At 49.6% G+C, this 19419-nt stretch overlaps 1 protein-coding gene and 1 pseudogene across 2 annotated transcripts in view; one reads left to right on the forward strand and one right to left on the reverse strand.

Annotated features, from left to right (window-relative positions):
* Window positions 1-19419, reverse strand: part of pacrg (PARK2 co-regulated) — a gene marked incomplete at both ends in the record, with an annotated part of 488123 nt that overhangs the window by 195087 nt on the left and 273617 nt on the right. The window lies entirely within an intron of this gene.
* Window positions 14720-16807, forward strand: LOC310773812 (tubulin monoglutamylase TTLL4 pseudogene; annotated as a pseudogene). The gene has a single exon. The product of its transcript is annotated as a tubulin monoglutamylase TTLL4 pseudogene (transcript).

A 19419-nucleotide genomic window follows, 5' to 3' on the forward strand; every position in this document is an offset into this window, starting at 1 on the left:
GAAACACTGCTCCTAGTGAAATGTTTTATGCTCACTCACTGTTCAGGTCACCGGGTGGCTTGGTTCCAGCCTTAAAACCCGTTATATACGTTTTTTTAATATGTGTGGAGAAAATGAATGAGAAACTCACTTCCGGGGCAAGAGATGTCACGTGACTGTTGAGCTCTATAAGGAACAGGCTGAGGGAACACATCGCTCCTTCATAAGGAACGTTGTTGCATTTCATTAGGGACAAGATTCATCACAGCAAAGCAAACAAGAGATTACATTGGAGGAATGCTGCACTATCCTCAGCATTGTCACACACACACACGCACACACACACACACGCGCACGCACGCACACGCACACGCACACACACACACGCAGGAAAAGACACACTCAGCGCTGATACACACACGGCACAAAGCAAACACAAGCTGAGAGAGCTGATTCAGGAGACAAAGCCTGGCATCAAGGACGATCATGCTGGGTGATTGCTCATCATTGTTGCCTTCCAAATGAAGCATTACTGTGTCAATGGCAAGATGGCACAACCCTGTCCCCGTGTGGGACGCACACAGACCCATCTAACAGGTCACAACCCTGTCCCCGTGTGGGACGCACACAGACCCCTCCAACAGGTCACAACCCTGTCCCCGTGTGGGACGCACACAGACCCATCTAACAGGTCACAACCCTGTCCCCGTGTGGGACGCACACAGACCCATCTAACAGGTCACAACCCTGTCCCCGTGTGGGACGCACACAGACCCATCTAACACAGGTCACAACCCTGTCCCCGTGTGGGACACACACAGACCCATCTAACAGGTCACAACCCTGTCCCCGTGTGGGACGCACACAGACGCATCTAACACAGGTCACAACCCTGTCCCCGTGTGGGACGCACACAGACCCATCTAACAGGTCACAACCCTGTCCGCGTGTGGGACGCACACAGACCCATCTAACACAGGTCACAACCCTGTCCCCGTGTGGGACGCACACAGACCCATCTAACAGGTCACAAACCTGTCCCCGTGTGGGACGCACACAGACCCATCTAACAGGTCACAACCCTGTCCCCGTGTGGGACGCACACAGACCCATCTAACAGGTCACAACCCTGTCCCCGTGTGGGACGCACACAGACCCATCTAACAGGTCACAACCCTGTCCCCGTGTGGGACGCACACAGACCCATCTAACAGGTCACAACCCTGTCCCCGTGTGGGACGCACACAGACCCATCTAACAGGTCACAACCCTGTCCCCGTGTGGGACGCACACAGACCCATCTAACAGGTCACAACCCTGTCCCCGTGTGGGACGCACACAGACCCATCTAACAGGTCACAAACCTGTCCCCGTGTGGGACGCACACAGACCCATCTAACAGGTCACAACCCTGTCCCCGTGTGGGACGCACACAGACCCATCTAACAGGTCACAACCCTGTCCCCGTGTGGGACGCACACAGACCCATCTAACAGGTCACAACCCTGTCCCCGTGTGGGACGCACACAGACCCATCTAACACAGGTCACAACCCTGTCCCCGTGTGGGACGCACACAGACCCATCTAACACAGGTCACAACCCTGTCCCCGTGTGGGACGCACACAGACCCATCTAACAGGTCACAACCCTGTCCCCGTGTGGGACGCACACAGACCCATCTAACACAGGTCACAACCCTGTCCCCGTGTGGGACGCACACAGACCCATCTAACACAGGTCACAACCCTGTCCCCGTGTGGGACGCACACAGACCCATCTAACACAGGTCACAACCCTGTCCCCGTGTGGGACGCACACAGACCCATCTAACACAGGTCACAACCCTGTCCCCGTGTGGGACGCACACAGACCCATCTAACACAGGTCACAACCCTGTCCCCGTGTGGGACGCACACAGACCCATCTAACAGGTCACAACCCTGTCCCCGTGTGGGACGCACACAGACCCATCTAACACAGGTCACAACCCTGTCCCCGTGTGGGACGCACACAGACCCATCTAACAGGTCACAACCCTGTCCCCGTGTGGGACGCACACAGACCCATCTAACAGGTCACAACCCTGTCCCCGTGTGGGACGCACACAGACCCCTCTAACAGGTCACAACCCTGTCCCCGTGTGGGACGCACACAGACCCATCTAACACAGGTCACAACCCTGTCCCCGTGTGGGACGCACACAGACCCATCTAACAGGTCACAACCCTGTCCCCGTGTGGGACGCACACAGACCCCTCTAACAGGTCACAACCCTGTCCCCGTGTGGGACGCACACAGACCCATCTAACAGGTCACAACCCTGTCCCCGTGTGGGACGCACACAGACCCATCTAACAGGTCACAACCCTGTCCCCGTGTGGGACGCACACAGACCCCTCTAACAGGTCACAACCCTGTCCCCGTGTGGGACGCACACAGACCCCTCTAACAGGTCACAACCCTGTCCCCGTGTGGGACGCACACAGACCCATCTAACAGGTCACAACCCTGTCCCCGTGTGGGACGCACACAGACCTATCTAACACAGGTCACAACCCTGTCCCCGTGTGGGACGCACACAGACCCATCTAACAGGTCACAACCCTGTCCCCGTGTGGGACGCACACAGACCCATCTAACACAGGTCACAACCCTGTCCCCGTGTGAGACACACACAGAGCCATCTAACACAGGTCACAACCCTGTCCCCGTGTGGGACACACACAGACCCATCTAACAGGTCACAACCCTGTCCCCGTGTGGGACGCACACAGACCTATCTAACACAGGTCACAACCCTGTCCCCGTGTGAGACACACACAGAGCCATCTAACACAGGTCACAACCCTGTCCCCGTGTGGGACGCACACAGACCCATCTAACAGGTCACAACCCTGTCCCCGTGTGGGACGCACACAGACCCATCTAACAGGTCACAACCCTGTCCCCGTGTGGGACGCACACAGACCCATCTAACAGGTCACAACCCTGTCCCCGTGTGGGACACACACAGACCCCTCTAACAGGTCACAACCCTGTCCCCGTGTGGGACGCACACAGACCCATCTAACAGGTCACAACCCTGTCCCCGTGTGGGACACACACAGACCCCTCTAACAGGTCACAACCCTGTCCCCGTGTGGGACGCACACAGACCCATCTAACAGGTCACAACCCTGTCCCCGTGTGGGACGCACACAGACCCATCTAACAGGTCACAAACCTGTCCCCGTGTGGGACGCACACAGACCCATCTAACAGGTCACAACCCTGTCCCCGTGTGGGACGCACACAGACCCATCTAACAGGTCACAACCCTGTCCCCGTGTGGGACGCACACAGACCCATCTAACAGGTCACAACCCTGTCCCCGTGTGGGACACACACAGACCCCTCTAACAGGTCACAACCCTGTCCCCGTGTGGGACGCACACAGACCCATCTAACAGGTCACAACCCTGTCCCCGTGTGGGACGCACACAGACCCATCTAACAGGTCACAACCCTGTCCCCGTGTGGGACGCACACAGACCCATCTAACAGGTCACAACCCTGTCCCCGTGTGGGATGCACACAGAGGACTGTGGGAACACTAACTGGGTTTCCATCCAAATGTATCGCATAATTCAAGCGAATTTTGTGAAAATCCGCAAAATAAAATGCGAATTTATGCATGTTTCCATTCAGTTTTGTTTAGCGAGTTTTGGGAGTCGGCAGGTTGAGCAGTCGGTGGCGCTTCTCGTCAGGAGGAGGCGTAACGTGCCTGTGTGCCTGTAAGAGATCTCTATCAGCGGAGACCTGCTTTGATTGAGTCATCACCCGGTGATGGTGATGATCACCGTCCTCATCGTCGTAAAGTCGCCTTCAAAGCATGATGTTAGATTATAACGAACTAGTTGTGTGGCTTAGCCTTCCCAAATGTTGAGGGTCGTTTTTTAGAATTTAATACATAGAATTGCGAACGTTACATTCAATTTCATTCAGACTGCCTGGCGCTAATCGCCACCATTTCCCCCTGGAGTAGCATGAAGCGGAAGTGAAGTCACATCTGGTACGTCATCGTTAATTCGCAAAATCTGTTTCCATTGCAAAAGTTCGCATCTTCCTACTGTCGATACGCTGATAAATCCACCCCCTCCAAGCGTAAAAACATTTATGCGATATTTCGACCTTTATTCGAATTTCTGGTGTTTCCATTCAAGTTTATATTCGCATTTTGGGTAAATGCGAATATCCAGAGGTGGATGGAAACCCAGTTAGTGTCCCAGGATGAAATGCTGGTGATATATCTAACTGTAGCCCCGCCCCCGACCGTACAGCACTGGCTGTCAGCCTATTGATCCACAGCTCTAACAACTGGAAAGAAGAGGGACAGAGTCGTGCTCTGTAACTGGCTGGGACAGCGTGTGTGTGTGTGTGTGCAGGCACGTGCACGTGTGTGTGTGTGTGCAGGCACGTGCATGTGTGTGTGTGTGTGTGTGTGAGCATGCGTCCATGCGTGTGTGTGTGAGTATCATGTGTCTGAGTCTGGCAGACCTAACAATGGTGAACAGAGAGGGACCCAGACGGAGAGCTGCTCCATTCAGCCACACTGAAGCCAGCAGCTGCATAGGGACACAACAGATCCATTCACGGCAGATAGACACAGATGTGGACACGCACACACCCTGGCCACACACTGCACAGTGGCCCCGTTGTGGCCCAGGAGATCAGAGGGGATGCCATGGCCCAGGAGATCAGAGGGGATGCCATGGCCCAGGAGATCAGAGGGGATGCCATGGCTGAGTAGATCAGAGGGGATGCCAAGGCCCAGGAGACCAGAGGGGATGCCATGGCTGAGTAGAGCAGAGGGCATTCTATGGCCCAGGAGATCAGAGGGGATGCCATGGCTGAGTAGATCAGATGGCATGCCATGGCCCAGGAGATCAGAGGGGATGCCATGGCTGAGTAGATCAGAGGGCATGCCATGGCCCAGGAGATCAGAGGGGGTGCCATGGCTGAGTAGATCAGAGGGCATGCCATGGCCCAGGAGATCAGAGGGGATGCCATGGCTGAGTAGATCAGAGGGCATGCCATGGCCCAGGAGATCAGAGGGGGTGCCATGGCTGAGTAGATCAGAGGGCATGCCATGGCCCAGGAGATCAGAGGGGATGCCATGGCTGAGTAGATCAGAGGGGATGCCATGGCTGAGTAGATCAGAGGGGGTGCCATGGCTGAGTAGATCAGAGGGGGTGCCATGGCACAGGAGATCAGAGGGGGTGCCATGGCACAGGAGATCAGAGGGGATGCCATGGCCCAGGAGATCAGAGGGGGTGCCATGGCCCAGGATATCAGAGGGGGTGCCATGGCACAGGAGATCAGAGGGGGTGCCATGGTCCAGGAGATCAGAGGGGATGCCATGGCACAGGAGATCAGAGGGGGTGCCATGGTCCAGGAGATCAGAGGGGGTGCCATGGCACAGGAGATCAGAGGGGATGCCATGGCCCAGGATATCAGAGGGGATGCCATGGCCCAGGATATCAGAGGGGGTGCCATGGTCCAGGAGATCAGAGGGGGTGCCATGGTCCAGGAGATCAGAGGGGGTGCCATGGCCCAGGATATCAGAGGGGGTGCCATGGCCCAGGATATCAGAGGGGGTGCCATGGTCCAGGAGATCAGAGGGGGTGCCATGGCACAGGAGATCAGGGGGGGTGCCATGGCACAGGAGATCAGGGGGGTGCCATGGCACAGGAGATCAGGGGGGGGTGCCATGGCACAGGAGATCAGAGGGGGTGCCATGGCACAGGAGATCAGAGGGGGTGCCATGGCACAGGAGATCAGAGGGGGTGCCATGGCACAGGAGATCAGGGGGGGTGCCATGGCACAGGAGATCAGAGGGGATGCCATGCAGGCTCAGTGAGTTATAGTGTGGGAGAGCCAACGGGAGATGTTACCACACAATAGTAAACAGCCCCCTGTGTCTTCTAGCACAGTGTTTCTCAACTTGTGGGTCGGGACCCAAAAGTGGGTCGCGGGGCCGTTTTGAGTGGGTCACGGATGTGTGCATGTGGAAAGAAAGTTCTACTCATTGAGGATGCTGGCGTCCGCAGCTGAAATCACTGTCTTTCAGAGGCTGTAGCGGGCTTACTTTTAAAGTCAGAGTGAAGGTACTGGTACCATATGAAGGTACTGGTACCATATGAAACTACAGAGTGAAGGTACTGGTACCATATGAAACTAGAAGACCCTAAGCCTAAGGCATCCATTGGTACCAACATGCCATGCTGTGAAGGGAGCTAAATGAAGCTACAAAGTTAGCTACTAAATTCTGAAAATTGGGTCGCGACTTGATGACTAAGGAAAACTGTGGGTCGTGAGGCTAGATCAGTTGAGAACCACTGTTCTAACGTATTCAGCACAGCCATCGTGCCTGTCTGCTGCAGGCAGGCAGCCTGTTGGCCGTGGTTGAGACAGCTGTGGAATGAGTGTGGGATGGAGCTGGACGTGTAAATAGGTTAGATATTAGATAATAGATGGACTTCACTGAAAGCTTTGATATTGATGTAAACATGAGAGAGAGAGAGAGAGAGAGAGAGAGAGAGAGAGAGAGAGAGAGAGAGAGAGGAGAGAGAGAGAGAGAGGGAGAGAGAGAGAGAGAGAGAGAGGAGAGGGAGAGAGAGAGAGAGAGAGAGAGAGAGAGAGAGAGAGGGAGAGAGAGAGAGAGAGAGAGAGAGAGAGAGAGGGAGAGAGAGAGAGAGAGAGAGAGAGAGAGAGAGAGAGAGAGAGAGAGAGAGAGAGACAGAGAACAGTCTCAGGCCGTGTATGAAACAAGGAATCGACTAGGTAGCATATAGGGTTAGGGAGAAAGTTGGAATTTGTAAGTTTTAAGGTCCTTACACATCAAGAGCGATGCAAATATACGGCACAAAATTGCGATGCGAGTTTTGACCCACCTGTCAATCACAGCCACAGATGTGTACACGTCGGAAGCGAATTTCTGAAAAATCGACCGTGGTTCGAAAAAATAAACACCCCAATAACGTTCAGCGAAACTTTGCTCTTGGTATGCACTATGCACGGTTGCATTGACTGATATAGGTTCGGAAAATATTTTTGACGTGCAAATTAAAATTGACAATTAAAATTGTCAAGGAAGCATGCAATGGTTCCTTAGGTGGAGTAGGATATCCCATAACATGCTAACCGAGGAAGAACCACCAAACTAGCGTCAAACTTCCGTTTAATGGTGGCGCCCGAAATAACTCGCTTCAGACAAAAGTGACACAACGTTCGTTAAAATAACAAACATCCATCACTTTTTTTTTTTTTTTTTAATCGTCAATAACGTCAAACGTTACTCTATGCGTTAGCTAGTAGCCTGGGAACCTGGCTCATGTTTTGCTCTAGCAGATCACATTTGCGTCTGGCGATGTCAGGCTGTTAGCTTGCCAAGTCGAGCTAAAGCTTGAACAGTGTGCCTCCAGTTGACAGCTCTCACACACACACACACACACACACACACACACACACACACACACACACACACACACACACACACACACACACACACACACACACACACACACACACACACACACACAGTTTCCCCTGCCACTGCCACCCTGTATTCCAGGGAATTTTCTAAATGCAGGATGGTAGGGGAAAGTGCCATGCTACGTTGAGGATGCCTGAAATGAATTCTTTCTCTGTCACCTAGATTGAAACGAGGTACCTAATTAGGCAGGGTACCTACTTAGGTGGCTAGGTGACAGACAGCTTCCTTGCATTTCATACACAGCCTCAGTGTTTCTGAGTGTTTGGTCCCTAAAAGAGGAGCATCTATTCTCTCTCTGTATTTGAGCTCTTAACTTTCTATGTTGCTAGGGAGTGGGTGCTACTGGACTGGGGAACTGACAGCTCGTCAATTCCTAAAGTTGCAGACAGAGGGAGTGCTAGCAGTTTTCATGTGCTTGTCATGATGATGCTTACATGGTTGTGTGTCTCAGCTGTCACCAGACTGTACAATGGCAAGAACTACTCATTCTTTAATCAGGCTCCACACACTGGAACATCAAAGTTGGTCAAGGTCTTGTTCGGTGAAATTCAAAGACACAAAATTGACATGTTTGGGATATCATTAATTTTACGATTGTCAAGTCAAGAAATCGTGGTGAAATAATGCATTTTAAAATTCCTGCTATATCAATGCAAATGTGAAGTGCTGAGAGCTGAGGCATGCTGATGAATTTGGGTGGTATATCTTCAAGCCCTCACAAAGGCATCCAATCATTAAAAAAGGGCTTATTTTACTATCTCAAATCCAAGGATGGGAATGCTGTTGCATGTACTGTAACAGCAGTGCTGTACTGCTGTTTCATGTACTGTAACAGCAGTGCTGTACTGCTGTTTCATGTACTGTAACAGCAGTGCTGTACTGCTGCAGTAAAAGTGTGGATACTGTTATTTAAATGTTGCCCTGCTTAAAGGGATAGGCCAACTTTTTGGGTCAGGGTTCTGATCCGACTCACAACATTTGCATCATAGACTGGAGTATTGGCCTTGGCGGAGGTCGGCACTCTCCGAGTGCACTTCTATTTCCTTCCTGGTTTGGTAACATTATTTTCCGAATCAGAATCAAAATCAGCTTTATTGGCCAAGTATGTACACATCCAGGGAATTTGAAGAAAAGAAAAAGAAAACGTGACACTTAGGCGTACAAAATAACTCTTCAGCCGGAGGCAGAACTCGCCATCTTCGGCTGCTCCGAGTCCTCTCTGAACTTCACTAACAGCTGTGCAACAGGGCAACTGTTGCCAAAAAACACATTCTGCAGGAATGGAAGTCCCCCTCTTCACCTTCTTTTCAATTGTGGTTGACAGACATGACATCTGTCATAGAGATGGATGAACGTAGGTTCCTGAGGACCAACTCACTTAAAGAATTCTCAACTAATTGAGACCCATTTCTACCTTGATGAGGTTAGAGGTGACGGGTGACTCGCCTGTCTGGTTTCTCATAGAAACCTTGCATGGGTTCACATGCACAATGTCTCTTCCAAACACATAAGCACCTTATGGAGGTGGTAGCACCATGTTGCAATATTGAGCATCAAGCTTGTTTGTTTTGTTTGTGTATTGTTCTCTGATGAAGGTCTTGCTGACCGAAAGCTCACAATAAATGTGATTTTTAGTGCAAATTTAAGTGTGCGGAAAGCCCTTCTTTCATTGTGGTTTGTGTATTGTTCAAAAAATTTGAAAATAAAATATTGGAAAAAAAGAAAAAAGAAAAGGTGTGCGACTGCGTACAAGCTAAAACGAACAAACAAGGACAGTGATCGAAGGTACTGCATATACAGTAAAGCAAGTTAGCTGCTATTTACATATGTATATAAGAAGGAATAAAATGAAAAAAACAAGGCTAGGTCGAAACCTAGCATATGGCCAGCGCGGGGAAGCGTTGATGAGTCTGTTGTTGTAGCAGGCAGCAGCGTTATAAACATTTAGCTAAATATATAGTTAGAGATTTTCCTTTTCTCTTTGTTTGTTTGTTTCTACTTCTACTGCTACTAGCTGGTAAGTAGAAGTAGAAAGTAGTAGCTGGCAGCTACTACTTTACCATTTAGATACGGAGAAGAACGTTCTCAATGTTATTCTTGTCATACAGAAACATAATTTGTATTGTATAGCTTCGTTTAAATGCTTACTTTATTGTTTTTAATGGGCATCTCACCACCTGTGCCTCGCAAGGGGTGGTTTATGACATTTCTTGCCCCTGCCCGCTCTGGTACATCGGGAAGACCTCGCGTCCATTACGCACACGGATCACGGAGCACAAGAGCGCGCTCCGGCATCAGTAGCCTGTACTACGAAACTAGTTTAATGCCTTATCCGAGTAAGTTTGAGTTTAAACCTGGTTTAGCCGTACTACAAAGCAAGTTAACTTTCAATCACCATGGCAACTGACGCTGCAAAGCTAACCTGGTCGCGACCAGGTTAGCTTCAGAGGATAAGATCAAAATCCATGACAGACCCATATAATCGGCTCTCTGGAGTCACTCACCGTTCATATAAGATCGCCATATGAAAAATAGATTGCAGTCAACTGAGAATATAACAAGAAAAACATTTGTGGCTCTGTAGGCTACATAATTAAATTAAGCCTACTTACCACTTTATGTCTTAACAGCTCAACGATGCGTGGAGAAATATGATCACTATTAATCACCGCCGCGCATATCATGAATGGACCCTCAAATGGAGTGAGGGTGATATTCTCCTACATGCCAGAAAATCCGCATCGTCTCAATTCAGTTCAGCAGTTTTCTCTTTTATAGTAGGCTATTAGGCTTTATACTAGGCTATTTTATATATGAATTATTCGATCAGTGCAACCACACACATGAGTGATAGAGATCATTATTCATTGAGCATGCGTTTCTAAATCTATGGTCTAAATAGGCTTACAGATTGTGGAAATGTATAGACTGAGATTACATTTGTTGCTGCTGTATCAATGTATGCAGCTGTATCAGACAGAAATCGCTGATCGAAGTAAATCAAATGACTGATGTGAATACAAGCTGCTGCTTTAGACAGCCCTTCAGCAGACTATCCAACGCGGATTTTCATTCTGACATTAAATCGCGGATACATTAAATATCCGCTAAAACTCTGATCATGCACTGCGCTTTCATGGAACGAGGAAATGGGTGTGGAAATTGGTGTGGGCGTGGATCAACTCAGCTGTTCATAATGTGATTGGCTAGTGCACCTCTTTCGCGTGGACGCGCGCCTGTGCACGAGCGAAAAACGTGCGCGTGCACAGGCAGATCCCAGGTCCACTTACCTAGTAAAAAACCAGCGTCGTAGTATCAGTTAACTAGATAGCTTTGATCCTGTTCAGTCAAACCAGATCAAAGGGACTTATCGCGGATCTGTTAAACTAGTTTCGTAGTACAGGGCTCAGGACACCAAGGCCCCTATGGTAGATCACTTTGTTCGGCACAACCATAGTTCAAGTTCAAGTTCAAGTTCAAGTAGTTTATTAATGTCCCAAAGGGCAAATTGGATTACAGCAAGGCGTAGAGGCTTGAAACATAAAAACATAGAGTGCAAACCATACATACAATGTCATAAATAATCAGGATGTAACAACATTTAGACATACGATGAGCCAATATAAAAGAGCATACGTCTGGTGCGGCTGATAAATTAAAATAAAACAACACTAATAACTTAAGAACGGGATGAGCCAGCGGCTGATACGGCCGATAAAACAGTGTAACAGTGTTTCAGACCTCCGTTTCTGGGCCATAGACAGTGTCAAACCCCACCCGAGGGGTGGCGACCTGGACAGGACGCTTCTCCAGCGTGAAGCGCACTGGATCCACAGGTTGGATACCTCCGCTCCTAATGGACTCAATGAGGAGCTGGACCTTGCATGCTTTATTTAGTTAGATCACGAAGTCTGTATTGCTGGAATGTCTACTGTTGCATTTATTAATTATATGTATTGCTCTTTGCGATTCTTGCATCATATGCTTGCGTCTATTTTGCTGATATGCTTTGCATTAACATTAACATTATAGTACCTGTATTTTCCTACAGCATTATTGATGTCAGTTATAGCCTATTTTTGTAATATATCATCATCTATGGACCTCTGCTAGTTCTATGTCTATCCTAGTAGAGCATACCTTTTCCTCTGACGGCAGGGCTCTGCCCCCTCCACATCACTCCACGTTACCTGTGCCACGTAGGCTATGTTCTCTATTTATACAGGTGCGGCGGCCGACGCCCTTTCCATACAGCCTGACGAAAACCAACGGTTGAAACGCGTTGCGTTTTGTGTTGTTGCCCGTATCAACTACTGAAGATGTACACTGTTTGTTAACTCTGTGAAGTACGCAGGTACAAATGACTTCTTATTAAATTTATTTATCTTCAAACTCTAAGCAGCTAATTTTTTCGCTTTGTTTTTAATGGGCAAAATAACAATTTCTCAGTGGCTTCTGTGTGCCCTCTGTGCAGAATCGCTCTTTTACTTTGAAAATCATCCACCGGAAGTCTTATATCCGCTAGCGAGACATAGCTTGACGCTGGTTCCAGTGGTTGCTGTAAACATCTCAGCATCGTTCAGCAGCATGTTGAAACGCTGCTTCTCTGCTCTCTGGCACTGTTTTCACTACACTGCTGCACCGGACAGACGGACACTGCCGTTTACATGTCTCGTACGTGGCTGTCATGCACGCACGCACTTACATGGTATTTACTCATTAGCTTAGCTGTCCAGTTAGCTTCTCTACACATGCATTACATGGTGTTTACTCATTAGCTTAGCTGTCCAGTTAGCTTCTCTACACACGCATTACATGGTGTTTACTCATTAGCTTAGCTGTCCAGTTAGCTTCTCTACAAACGCACTTACATGGTGTTTACTCATTAGCTTAGCTGTCCAGTTAGCTTCTCTACACACGCACTTACATGGTATTTACTCATTAGCTTAGCTGTCCAGTTAGCTTCTCTACACACGCACGTACATGGTGTTTACTCATTAGCTTAGCTGTCCAGTTAGCTTCTCTACACACGCACTTACATGGTGTTTACTCGTTAGCTTAGCTGTCCAGTTAGCTTCTCTACACACGCACTTACATGGTGTTTACTCGTTAGCTTAGCTGTCCAGTTAGCTTCTCTACACACGCATTACATGGTGTTTACTCATTAGCTTAGCTGTCCAGTTAGCTTCTCTACACATGCACTTACATGGTGTTTACTCATTAGCTTAGCTGTCCAGTTAGCTTCTCTACACACGCACTTACATGGTATTTACTCATTAGCTTAGCTGTCCAGTTAGCTTCTCTACACACGCACTTACATGGTGTTTACTCATTAGCTTAGCTGTCCAGTTAGCTTCTCTACACACGCACTTACATGGTGTTTACTCATTAGCTTAGCTGTCCAGTTAGCTTCTCTGTGTTTTCCAGCATCCACTCTCTTCACTGGTGGTAGCTCAAACAGTGATATGCGGTAGGAAATGGGTGTTTACTTGCAAGCCAAACACTCCGGACTGACTGGCTGTTGTCATGTACGAAGTAACAAGAACAAATTTAAGACCTTTGTAAACAAAATTCAATACTTTTAAGCAATCTCTCGCAGCCAAGGCTGCTGCAGGTTGCCAGGCATTTGCGATTGGCTTAGAGTACCGCAGCGTCCCACCCAAAGGCTTGGTGCATCTGATTGGCTGAGTACTGCAGCGTCCCACCCAAAGGCTGAAAGGCTTCCTCGGATTGATGTGCACCAGACATCACTCAACAGAACCCTAAATTGGTGACTAAATCGGCCTGTACAAAGCCAGTTGTAGGGTCGCGCTGTTCAGCGCTGGCCAGTAATTGTATACCTATGTACTGTACAGTCTAGTGTAAAGCACACTAGATCAGTGGTTCTCAAATCTTTTCACACGAAGGACCCCTAAACTGACAAAAATTACACCACGGACCCCCATTTGATAGGATTTTGTCCCACGGCCCCCCATATGATAAGATTGACGCTTTTAGATGTTTTATTACAGAAAGTGTATAAAACCCATGACCAAAATAGTCATTGTGTTACTTATGAATGGAATTATAGTGAAAATAAATTACCCCCCTTTTGGCTGGGGACCCCCTGGAACCCCCTCAAGGACCCCTGGGGGTCCCCGGACCCCCATTTGAGAACCACTGGACTAGATTATAAACAAGGTTATAAGTCAGATATTGCACCGTTGTTTATCGATCTAAGCAAAGCTATGGGACAGAAATTGCACAGATATTGAGACACAGCTTCGGGATAGCTCGGGTATTGCACAGTTGACACATTTTGCCTGTGTGCGTGCGTGCGTGTGTTTATTTGTGTGTGTCGGGGGGATTATGTGCATGAGGAAGGTGCAACAGGTCAAGTTTTTTTCTGCTATGACATCATCTTACCTATGTAAGTATGGAGCAATATTTTATGGTCTACGTAAAATGATGATTGCACGCACGTTGTGTATAACTCATGTTGCTATGACATCATTACAGCAATACATTTTACATGGAGTCGTAGACCAAATACAGCTCTTGTGCAATGGCATCACTGATGAGGTCGTAAATCACTGATGATGATGTCATGATGTCATAACTATCGACAATGTTATGCCCCACAATCGTCGAGTGGTGGGCAGCGTGATGATGTCATCGTCATCATTGTCGAGCGGTGGCCAGTGGTGACTGATGATGTCATACCCACTGAAGATGTCATAGACATTGCAATTGTGATGTGTCAGTGAGTGTTGTCATCAGTGATGTCACTCAAGCAATTACAATCTTATATTACTACTATAATAGGGCGTTGGGTGGTGTTCTGAGCATGCTCAGTTGAGCAATTGTGGGTTACCGCCACACCACGGGTACGCCGCCCTATATTTCTAATAATGGTATCTTCCATTGTGACATAATCAGTGATGACATCAACCCTACCCTGGGGGCAGTATAAATAGGGTTGGTAAATGTGAGAAGCAGAGCTCTTCCCTCAAGAGGTAGTGGTGCTACAGCGCCAGTGACAATTCAGTCAACAAGTAGAACGGAAAGCAGTTAGTTAGCAAGTATGATTTTATGTCACATCTGTCACAAGTCCATATCCAGAAGAACCAGTTATCCAACAGCTAGTGCCTCTCCGTCTGCCTGTCCCCAGCCAAACCTGCCCGGTGCCAGTGCAAGTGCCACTCAGGGACAGCAGCCCACGGAAATGGATGCTGCCCAAGACGTGACCTTCGGTCCTACAGGAGCCTCAGTGGGCTCTGTAACCAACCAGATCTCTGCCATCCATCTGACCAAGCAGGGACGGCCCGCATTGTTGCCACCTTCATCCTCCTCATCCTCTTTCTCACCCTCACCGGAGTTTTTAGCTATAGAGGATGGAGGCGACGATGCGTTTCCTGATGAGCTGGAGAATGCCTGTAGTGGCGATAATGTTTCAGACTGTTCCTCCATCACCGGCATGTCGTCTGTTCTGTCCGGTATCGAGGAGACCATGGAGGATGAGCGAGAGGAGAGGCAGGCGCTGGTTCGCAGTTTGTTCCCGTTCTTCCCCTCCACGCTCTACTTCAGCACCGCCAGTGAGAGAGTGGAGATGTTGCCTCCAGAGCAGAGGCGGCTGCTGAGATGGAAGATGAGCAGCGTCACTCCCAACATTGTCAAACACACCATCGCACGCTCGCACTTCAAAGCCACCAAGAGAAGCCATGAATGGTTGGGCTGCTGGGGAAACCACATGAAGTCACATAGCTTCAGGGCCATCAGAGAGTACCAGAAGCTGAACCACTTCCCCGGCTCGTTCCAGATCGGCAGGAAGGACCGGCTGTGGCGTAACCTGTCGAAGATGCAGGCTCACTTTGGCAAGGGAGAGTTCAGCTTCTTCCCCCGCTCCTTCATCCTGCCTCAGGACATCAAGCTGCTCCGCAAGGCCTGGGAGGACGGAGGCTCCAGGCAGAAATGGATTATCAAACCTCCTGCCTCAGCCAGAGGAATCGGTATCCAGGTTATCCACAAATGGAGCCAGATCCCCCACAAGAAATCGCTGCTGGTCCAGAAGTATCTTCACAAGCCCTACCTCATCGGTGGGAATAAGTTCGACCTGCGGATCTACGTTTACGTGACGTCGTACGACCCGCTGCGAATTTACATCTTCTCTGACGGACTGGTCCGCTTTGCCAGCTGTAAGTATTCCTCTTCCATGAAGAATCTGAGTAACAAGTTTGTGCACCTGACCAACTACAGCATCAACAAGAAAAACTCCGGGTACCAGAGCAACAGTGATGACAAAGCCTGCCAGGGACACAAATGGGCTCTGAAAGCCTTGTGGGAGTACCTGGGCTCTAAGGAAATCAACACGGCTCTGCTCTGGGAGAAGATTAAAGACATTGTCATCAAAACCATCATCGCGTCCGACCCGTACGTCAACACCCTGCTAAAGATGGACGTCCGCTCAGCGTACAGCTGCCATGAGCTGTTCGGCTTCGACATCATGCTGGACGAGAACCTCAAACCGTGGCTGCTGGAGGTTAACATATCGCCCAGCCTGCACACCAAAACGGCGCTGGACGTCTCCATTAAAGGCCAAATGATCAGAGACCTGCTGAACCTCGCTGGGTTTCTCCTGCCCCAGAGAGAGGTGATGCTCAGCTCCTCCAGCAGTCTGTGTGGAGGGCGGAGTAGAGTGGAACTGTCTAGTGATGAGAAGGTCAAACGTGGGTTTTACGTCAGACAGTGCTTCACAGACCAGGACCCCTTCTCGTCAGTGTTGGACGTTTTGACCCCAGAGGACGTGCGCGTCCTGGCGGAGAGCGAAGACGAGTTGAGACGCAGAGGAGACTTTGAGCGTGTATTCCCATCGCCGTCGTCCTCGCGCTACCTCCGCTTCTTCGACTGTCCGAGGTACCTCAACATCCTGCTGAACCAGTGGGAGCAGAGACACTGGAGGAGCAGGGACAAAGGCATCGGTCTGCTGAGGACGCTCTGTCGGAGAGGAGTCCACCTCGGAGCCAATGACCCGGCGCACATTTGGGCCAAGTGTAGCTATATCTCCAGGTTTGAACCCCAGAGACAAGACCTACTCAGCCCATCCAGAAGATCCAGCGTGGTCAGCCTCCGGCGCCGGTCCCTTCCTGACGACGAGGAGGACGACGGCTCGGATGTTGAGATCAGATCAGTTTCCCACAGCAAGCCTGCCGTCATGGTGCTTCGAGACGGATTCATGCGACCACTTCAGCCTAACATGTTCAGCTGCCCGCCATCGTATCTCCAGGATTGTGGAGGGCTCCGTTTCAGTGATTAATTGATTGATTGATCGAAACCTTTATCCCAGTGGGGGAATCCAGGTGTCTACAACAGCAACAGCAGCAGAAGAGAGAAGAGTGAAGGACATATGCAAAAGACAGTAAAAGACCATTTTCCAGTGTCAAGTTCTCAGACATGTCTGATGAAGAGCTTGAGTCTGAAAGCGTTAAGGCGCATTCCCTCACATATACAGTACCTCAGCTCGCCTTTTAGACAACTCATCATACGACCTAAGAGCCAACCTCCGGAGATTCGTGGGAGTACACCCTCAAGCAGGTATCTCGCCTCTCAGCTAAGTTGCCAGACGACCTAAGAGCCAACTTCCAGAGATTTGAGTACCCCGCGCACCCATACTACTGTACTGTACACTACTTTAGCATTGAGCAGTCAACTGAACTCCTGGACTCTGCACCCTCCTTTCCCACACCATCACCTGGACTTCGATAAGTGTCCTAAACCGACACCCTGAGGTGATTGTTGCCACACTTAAGAATCTAAACGCATTCTCTGAAACAAGCTACATTTCTAAAGTCATAATATTCTAACTTGGGGTTCAGAATCACTTAACTAGGTGCCTATAGGTTGCAGAACTAGAAACCCTAGTGTCCATGGTTAGCATGCTGGGGCGTGTGCATTGGCAGCTGTGTGGTCCAGAGCGGTCTCTCTGTTAGAGGTGCAGTCCATGGAGGTGAACAGCAGGTAGGTCTGCCAGGTGAGCGGTTGGCACAGGGTTCATCGACGCTCGCCAGAGGAAGACAGACAAGTGGGCAGGCAGGCACGGTAACTACCAGGCAGAGATAAACTATTCCTGCCGGGGTTCTCTGGCCAACCGCTGAGCCTGTGCTGCGGCGGAGAACCCCCTTGCTTCAAAGCGGTTTAGGGGATTGATTTGACAGCTAATTTACAGAGGAGATTTGCATAAGGCTGTGCACTAATAAGGCAGGCTTTTCTCTCCCTTCCTTTGTCTTCCTCCACTATCTCTTTCTGCTCTCTCTTTTTTTTTTGTCCCCAGAAAATAGGAACAGATAATGTAAGCGAATTAAAGAGACAAGAGATTCAAATTGGATATTGATTAAGAGACTAAGGCCTTGTGTTTTCTCCTGTTTTGCCTGTGTTTAAGTGATTGATTCACAATGTCACTCTTCACATCCCACTGACTGTGGGGAGTGGTGTCTGGGATTGGCTGAGCCTCTAAGCCTTCAATGGGTCCACACATCATGTCAGACCTTGCTAAGTGTTTTGACACTGCTGCACAAAGCGCCCTGCCTATCTGAGGACAATCTGTCCCCGGGTCCTGGTGTCACCCAGGTCCTTGTGTCACCCAGGTGTCACCCAGGACCTGGGTGACACACCAGGACCTGGGTGACACACCAGGACCTGGGTGAGACACCAGGTCCTGGTGTCACCCAGGTCCTGGTGTCACCCAGGTCCTGGGTGACACCTGGGTGACACCAGGACCTGGGTGACACCAGGTCCTGGTGTCTCACCCAGGTCCTGGTGTGTCACCCAGGTGGAGGCTTTCAGAGGGAGAGCAAGGACACAGTCTCCTCCTCAGCAGGCCGCACAATGCAGCCTGACTGACAGCAGAAAGGAGAAAAGGGAGCTACTCTGTCGAGAGGATGTTTAAGCAGAGGGAGGAAAACGGACTCGGGGACAGGTTGCATACAAGGGATCCAGAGAGGAAAGAATGAGTGGAAAACAAGATGCTTTCTGTCTGGAGGTCACACACACACACACACACACACACACACACACACGCACACACACGCACACACACGCACACACACACGCACACGCAGTCTACACCTTTGCATAGGGATGCAAAGAATGTAACAGCTCTATGGACCTCAGCAGTAGCACAGGCTTACCATGAACAAATATGATTGCGTTTCTGAGGAAGGAGGAATGTTTTCTGCTGGCCAAATCACTGTGACCAGATAAGCAGTAGCACTGCTAGTGCTACGTAGCACACAAGGATCATTTATAACACAGGGACAAGCTAGTGCTACGTAGCACACGGGGATCATTTATAACACAGGGACAAGCTAGTGCTACGTAGCACACGGGGATCATTTATAACACAGGGACAAGCTATAGTGCTACGTAGCACACGGGGATCATTTATAACACAGGGACAAGCTAGTGCTACGTAGCACACGGGGATCATTTATAACACAGGGACAAGCTAGTGCTACGTAGCACACGGGGATCATTTATAACACAGGGACAAGCTAGTGCTACGTAGCACACGGGGATCATTTATAACACAGGGACAAGCTATAGTGCTACGTAGCACACGGGGATCATTTATAACACAGGGACAAGCTAGTGCTACGTAGCACACGGGGATCATTTATAACACAGGGACAAGCTAGTGCTACGTAGCACACGGGGATCATTCATAACACAGGGACAAGCTAGTGCTACGTAGCACACGGGGATCATTCATAACACAGGGACAAGCTATAGTGCTACGTAGCACACGGGGATCATTTATAACACAGGGACAAGCTATAGTGCTACGTAGCACACGGGGATCATTTATAACACAGGGACAAGCTAGTGCTACGTAGCACACGGGGATCATTTATAACACAGGGACAAGCTATA

The sequence above is a fragment of the Poromitra crassiceps genome (genome assembly GCF_964638095.1).
Source record: "Poromitra crassiceps genome assembly, chromosome: 3".
Lineage (NCBI taxonomy): Eukaryota > Metazoa > Chordata > Actinopteri > Beryciformes > Melamphaidae > Poromitra > Poromitra crassiceps.